An 8,202-nucleotide genomic window follows, 5' to 3' on the forward strand; every position below is an offset into this window, starting at 1 on the left:
AGGGTTTTATTGAAAACATGAGAAAACATAGGGAAGGGGAAAATCTTTTTTTAGTTTTAACTCTACCATATAGAAGAAATAGAAAAGGATCATCTAAAACGCGTTTGAATTTAAAACGGATCAGTACTTCTGGTCTACGAATCTATTCTAATTATCAACAAATTCCAAGAATTTTAGGGGGATGGGAATTGTCATTATTTCTACTTCGAGAGGTATAATGACAGATCGAGAGGCTCGATTAGAACGAATCGACAGAGAAGTTTTATGTTATATATGGTAATCTTTCTGATATCCGAATTATAGAAAAAATTCTATCAATTTTTGTAAAAAAGTAAAGAGAGATAAAACAAAACACAAGTCTCTCATATCACTCCTCATACCTTAATGAATGCGTGAAATGGGTTTAACAGGAATTGTTATAAAGAAACGGATTCATGAGGGTTTAATTCAATATTGCTGAATCAATTTCCCCTGTGGGGTATGTTCGGGGTTGGTTCATTTATTTTCAATTTAAAATAATGAAAATATCAGTCTAGGCTATATTTCTGAAAAGGTTCAACATACTCTTTATATATATTTCTACCACAGAGAAATAAAAAATGCAAGTATAAATTCTTTAATTAGACTTTTTTTTTTAACTTCAATATTATTGGTTTTGAGGGTACGATTAGAATAGAAGTTAAAAATTGAAGGAAACCTTATTTTCTTCCATTAAAATGGATCCGAGATTAAGTTGAAGGAATGATAAATATGAAAATACGGGCCTCTATTCGTAAAATTTGTAAAAAATGTAGATTGATCCATAGACGAGGTAGAATTCTAGTAATTTGTTCCAATCCAAGACATAAACAAAGACAAGGATAAGGATAATATTTCCACAAAAGCCACAAGAGAGGGCTTTGAATTATAAAGGACTGGGTGCGCAAATAAAAAAAAATCAAAAAAGATATAGATATTGAAATTTAAACTTTTTTTTACATGAAAACTTAGAAATTATATAATATTCTCTATTATATATGATATGATTTTATAGTAATATTGATTATATATTAATATTTTTGAATATGTGAAAATTTCAAATTATTGAATGAATATAGCAATTCTATTTCGAATATTTCGAAATTTTCTTATATATATAATATATATCAATGATTATATATATATAGATTAGAACTATTCTAATAGAATACAATATAAAAAAGAGATATTAGATAGAGAGATTTTGGGGATCTAAAATTGGAAATTCTATTTTTGTTAGTTGTATATTAACACAAATAGAATGCCAATTTTGAGAATATTAATTCTAGTTTCTAATTAAAAAAAGAAATATAGTAAAACATCTGTTTTTTTGACATGAAATGAATATATCCATACATCTCAGACTTCCTTTTAGGTTATGAGATAATAACTATGAAATAATAAAAAGATAATAAGATATGGCAAAACCTATACCCAAAATTGGTTCGCGTAAAAATGGACGTATTGGTTCACGTAAACATGCTCGTAAAATACTAAAGGGCGTTATTCATGTTCAAGCTAGTTTCAACAATACCATTGTCACTGTTACCGATGTACGGGGTCGGGTAATTTCGTGGTCCTCCGCAGGTACTTGTGGATTCAAAGGTACACGAAGGGGAACACCATTTGCCGCCCAAACCGCAGCAGGAAATGTTATTCGAATAGTAGCGAATCAAGGCATGCAATGAGCAGAAGTCATGATAAAGGGTCCCGGTCTCGGAAGAGATGCGGCATTAAGAGCTATTCGTAGAAGTGGCATACTCTTAAATTTTATACGGGATATAACCCCTATGCCACATAATGGGTGTAGGTCCCCTAAAAAATGACGTGTGTAATGTAAAACAAAAGATAAACTTAGAAAACATAGAATAAATTTCAAGACAAGAGAAATAAACAATTCAAGGATTTGAAAAAAAGAATTGATTACTATGGTTCGAGAGAAAATTAGAGTATCTACTCGAACACTACAGTGGAAGTGTGTTGAATCAAGAGTAGACAGTAAGCGCCTTTATTATGGACGCTTTATTCTGTCTCCACTTATGAAACGCCAAGCTAATACAATAGGCATTGCGATGCGAAGAGTTTTGCTTGGAGAAATAGAGGGAACATGTATAACACGTGCAAAATCTGAGAAAATACCACATGAATATTCGACCATAGTAGGTATTCAAGAATCAGTACATGAAATTTTAATGAATTTGAAAGAAATAGTATTGAGAAGTAATCTGTATGGGACTCGAGACGCATCTATTTGTATCAAGGGTCCCGGATATGTAACCGCTCAAGACATCATTTTACCACCTTCTGTGGAAATTGTTGATAATACGCAACATATAGCTAACCTAATAGAACCCATTAATTTGTATATTAGATTACAAATCGAGAGGAATCGCGGATATTGTATAAAAAGACTAAAAAACTTTCAAGACGGAAGTTATCCTATAGATGCAGTATTCATGCCTGTTCGAAACGCAAATCATAGTATTCATTCTTATGTGAATGGGAATGAAAAACAAGAAATACTCTTTCTCGAAATATGGACAAATGGGAGTTTAACTCCTAAAGAAGCGCTTTATGAAGCCTCCTGTAATTTGATTGACCTATTTATTCCTTTTTTACATGCGGGAGCAAAAAACTTGAAATTAGAAAAAAATCAACACAAATTTACTGTACCCGGTTTCACTTTTCATGATACATTGGCTAAACTAAGAAAAAACAAAAAAGAGATAGAATTAAAATCTTTTTTTATTGACCGATTAGAATTGCCTCCCAGGATCTATAATTGTCTCAAAAGGTCCAATATACATACATTATTGGACCTTTTTAATACCAGTCACGAAAACCTTATGAAAATAGAAGATTTTCGGATAGAAGATGTAAAACATATCTTGGACATTTTAGAAATTCGAAATTGAAAGAAAAGCATTTTGCATAAATTGGAAATCCATTAGGTTTTTTTCATCTTTTTTTTCTTTCTTTTTTATAGAAATGGAAATTGATCTTCTCTTGTGTTAAAAAAAAATGACTTGTATTTTGGAGCTTGGAATAAGCTGTAGAAAGGGAATATAAAAATATTCCTATAGAATCTTGAGGAACGGGAGGATTTAATCGTAAATATCGACTAATTCTTACGAAGTACAAATCAAAAAGAAGTCTAAAAAAAAGATAAATTTTATCTATATCGAATTTGAATATCAGAATAGTAGATATAGTTCTGATTCAATGGGTTAGGTCCACTTACTTTTTTTTTTAATGTTTCGAAATTTTATTATTGGAATAATCAAAAATAGCAATATAAAGAAGATATCATTATTCATTAAATAAAAAAAAGAGACTGATAAAAATGTTCTACTTTATAAATAGACTAAGTACTAAATAGACTAAGTAGAAATTGTTTACTAAAATTTGATTATCATTCATTAGAATGATAACAATAGTTTATTACAATTCAGAATTCTATTTTCTACTGAAATTAGACTCTTAGTTTTTTTTTTCGAAAAAAGAACAACAACAATATTTTTATTCTGCATTCAAATACGAAAACTACAAAAGACCAATACTATTACTAAAGTTTTGTTTTATGAGAATGAAAATAAGGGTATCATTTCCAAAATTTTGCCTAGAACACAAGAATCAAATATCAATTGCAAAATAAGAACAAGAAATCTTTCGGATAAACTACTTAGTCAAAAGTAGTTATATTTAATACGAAATAGAAATAATTTTAGTAAACCAAAATAATAAAGATTTAGAGAAGCATCAAAATACAATGATGCTTAGTGGTACAGTTTAATAAATTACTAATATATATATATATATATATATATATAGGAACTAATCCATCTTTAACCAACTTGTCAAGTAGCCAAAAATATTTACAACAAACTACTACTTTATTAGCTATCTCTAGCTACTTTAATTTATAAATTAATCATCTCTAACAAGACAAAGGATTTAATGGTCTAATAATGTCTAGACTATTAAACGTTCTAATAATAAAATATATTTTTTAAGTTTTTTAATAATTATCAAATAGTTCTTATTTAATTTTAATTATTAACTAATTTTTTATATATTATTTAATTATAAAATCTGTTATATATTTTATAAATTATTATTTTAATATTCATAAAAAATTATTGTCTATCTTATCTTTAAAATTTTATCATTAAGTTCTATGAATATTTATCTTCAATCTCTTTTTCAATTTTATTTTAATGTAAAAATTCTAATTTTATTTTTTTCAATCTTAAGATTACCAATTTCTTAATCTGTCATCAATTTGTTTTTCAATTATCCAATTCTATAATTGTAATGGTTTATGAATCTCCTTCCGGTGTGATTATCAATTTGCTGGAACGACAATCATTATTTATGAATTGGCGATCCTTGCAGCTGTAGAAATCGCAATATGTAGAAATCCAATCGACACTACAAAAAAAATTTAGTAAAAACGGCGGTTTTCAGAAAGCGATGTAATTCTGGGCGCTATTTTGGTTATTACGGCGGTTGTCTAAAATAGCCATAATTTCCTGGGTTTGGATAGGTTAAAACGACAATTCAAACCGCCATTATTTTTAAATAAAACGATATTTTCTGGTAGGTTAAAATAGCAGTTCAAACCACCATTATTTTCAGGGTGAAAATAACGTTTTTGGTTGGTTAAAACGGTGGTTCAAACTGCCGTTATTTCTAGGATAAAAATGGTATTTTTGATTGGATAAAACGATATTTATGAATCGCTATTTTTACCCTGATAGAGTGGCATTTTGGTTGGTTAAAACGGCGTTTGAAATCGTCGCTTTTACCGGGTTAAGACAATATTTTTAATTGGTTATGAACCACCATTTTTACCTTGATATTTGCATTTTTATTAGTTAAAATGACATTTGAAACCACTGTTTTTACCTAGTTAAAATGGCAGTTACACACCGTCCTTTTTACCGGGTAAAATAACATTTATTATCGTTTAAAATGACAATTTTAATCGCTATTTTTATCGCCTTAAACAAATAATTTTTTATTAAAATTTCTCAATAACAAAAAAATAAATACCCAAGAACAAAATATCATATAACTCATAAACAAAGTATTAAACATAATATATGATTTTTTACTATTGAAAATCAAAAGTAATAACTCATAAACAAAATATTAAACAAAATATCATTTTTCTTACAATTTAAATGAAATATTTTCTATAGAATTAAGAAAAATGATAAATAAATGTATTAATGTATCTACGGTTGATTTTGTACCTCTAGAACTTGTACTTGTTCTCTAGATTATCGACCTTGTTCGTATATTACTGTCATGTAGGACATTTCGTTAATTATTTAACTTTGACCTCACGGTGAGACTACATTGAACCTAAATGAAACTTTTTTGGATTCAAATAGAACACTTTAAACCTTAAAGACCAAAATAGGATTATATCTAAACGTAACTCTTAAAATTAAATAAAAACTATTTGACAAATATTAAAAAATTTAAAAAATATATTTTATTACTAGAATTATTTAATAGTCCAAATATTATTGCACTATTAAATCTTTTGTCCTAAACCAATCAAGTCATACATAATAACAGTCCACCTTTTTAATTAATATTTAATTAATACAAATTTTTCTTTTTTTTTTTTCGATCAGGCTAATACAAATTTCTTTTATTATTGTTTTTTTTTAATAGTTGACCATTTTTAGATTGTCATTTTTTTTAAGTTAGGAGTGAGACTTAAACCTAAAATTTTTAGGTAAAAATAAAAAAATTATATCATTTAAACTATAATTCATTAGTATTTTTAGATTGTCATTTAAAGACTCAATATTTATTAATTTTATCACATAACAAAACATTGAAGGTCCAATTAACTCTATTGAAGTCCAATTGAGTCTGACTCCACAAAATTCCATTATGCCATTTATGGGTGTGTTTGACAAACGTGTTAGCAAAGAGAGAAGTGTATTTGAGTCTCTTGAACACTTTATTTTTTTGTGAAACTAAAATTTGTTACTTCTGAACGCACGTTCACGTGAAACTAAAATTTATTGCTTCTGCGTTCATGTTTGTAGTGGTTGGTTATGGTTGGGAAATTAGATAAAAAATTTATTTCTTTTATACTAACTCTACCCTTCATTTTCTTGTATAAAAAGGATACAGTAACCATTACCTTTATGGCTTCACAGTAGTTCTTTCTAGTTCTTCAAAAATCTTTCAAATTTGTTTTAATTGCTAGCAAAGTGAATATTTTAATTTTTTTATTATTTTTAGTACTCTTTCATATTTTAATTTTTATATTTTTTTTGTTTATATGATATATGTTGGTTTTATAGAATTTTTATTGTTTCTCATAGAATTTTTTTTTATTTTTTGATGTACTCTATTTTCGTTTTGCATAAAAAAAATTTATTTTTTATTTGATTTTGTAAAATTTGTAACTGTAATAATTAGAGTTAAAACCCATTTTGGCTCTTGAAATTTTCGATCGGCCTCAATTTCGACGCCCAAATTAATAGTTACCCAATTAACACCCTCAAATATTAGATTGTGTCCCACGTTTGCCTCTGTAGCTATCTCCGCTAACGGAAATCTGATGTGGCATGTTAAGTTGACAGAGTGTATATCCACGTGACACCCAACTTGTGAGAATAGATGTGTGGTGAGTGAATGACATGACAAAAGTTGAATGAACTCAATTTCTCCAGCAAAGTCTCGATCATATTGGAAAAAAAGGGCTGCAAATTGAGTTCATTCAACTTTTGCCACACCATTCACTCATCATACATCCATTCTAGTAAGTTGGGTGCCACGTGGATACACACTCTGTCAACTTAACGTGCCATATCAGATCTCCGTCAACGGAAATAGCTACAGGAGCAAGCGTGGGGCACAATCCAATATTTGAGGATGTTAATTGGGTAATTATAAATTTAGGGGTCGAAATTGAGGCCGGTCGAAAATTTCAGGAGCCAAAATGGGTTTCAACTCGTAATAATTATATACTACATTTATTATCAAAATTTTGTATAATATGAATTATGATCCTATCAAAAAGGACAAAATAAATAAAAAATTAATTATAAATAACAATAGAATCACAAATAATAAAAATTTATAGTTTAAAATAATACTAAATTAAAAAATACTGATAGTACTAAAAAAATTATAGAATATTTTTTTTGTTTGATGTTATAAAATTTATAATACTCACTTTTATATTTTTATTATATTTATTTTATTTATATGATAAATAATTTTTATATTATTTTTGTTAGTGTTCTGATTTTTCATGTATATTATTATTTTTTGCTATTCTTATTGTTTCTTTGTTCATATTAATTTTTTTTATCATTCACTATTTTTTATGTCTAATATTTTTGTTTTAGTTGAAATTTTTTATTTTCTATTCAATTTTGTAAAATTTATAATTATAATGCTCATATACTATGTTTTATTGTAATTTTTTTATAATATAGATTATGATTCTATTTAAAAAAACAAATTAAATAAAAAATTATTCATAAATAATAAAATATTTTTTATTTTAATATAAATTATATTTTTTTAAATTTTATATATTATTTTAATTTAATAAATAAATATTAATTTTATTATAAAATTAATTAATAAGATTTATTTAAATATCTAAATTAAAACATAAAATAATATAAAAAATATTTAAATTAATATTTTTTAATTTTTAATAATTTTTTATTTAAAAATAATTTTAAATAATATAATTTAAATTATATGTATTTTATTAAAATTTATTTTAATAAAAAATTATTAAATATAAATCACGTTAATATAAATTTATTTTTCATCAAAATTAATTTTATAAACTCAATTTTATACAAACTTTTATAATCCAAACATACACAAGAAAAGCCATTGATAGACCACAGCAAGAAAAATATGACACTATGCTCCCTTATCCATAGCGTGTCCTTCAGAACAACTTCAATAGTTACTTTTTTGGAGTTTTCATTATGTACATATCAGAAAAGTTGAGAATCAATCGTTGGAGTGAGGTAAGAAAGAATTCCTTCTTTTGGATTTAGAAGGGAGAGTTCCTCTCAATGGAGATTCTTATTATCCAATAATAACTTGTTATTTGATAAGTTATTTAAAAATAAATAATTATATAAAATTTTAATTAATTAATTAATTATATTAAATAATTAT

The sequence above is a fragment of the Arachis hypogaea genome, chromosome 20, assembly GCF_003086295.3.
Source record: "Arachis hypogaea cultivar Tifrunner chromosome 20, arahy.Tifrunner.gnm2.J5K5, whole genome shotgun sequence".
Taxonomy (NCBI): domain Eukaryota; kingdom Viridiplantae; phylum Streptophyta; class Magnoliopsida; order Fabales; family Fabaceae; genus Arachis; species Arachis hypogaea.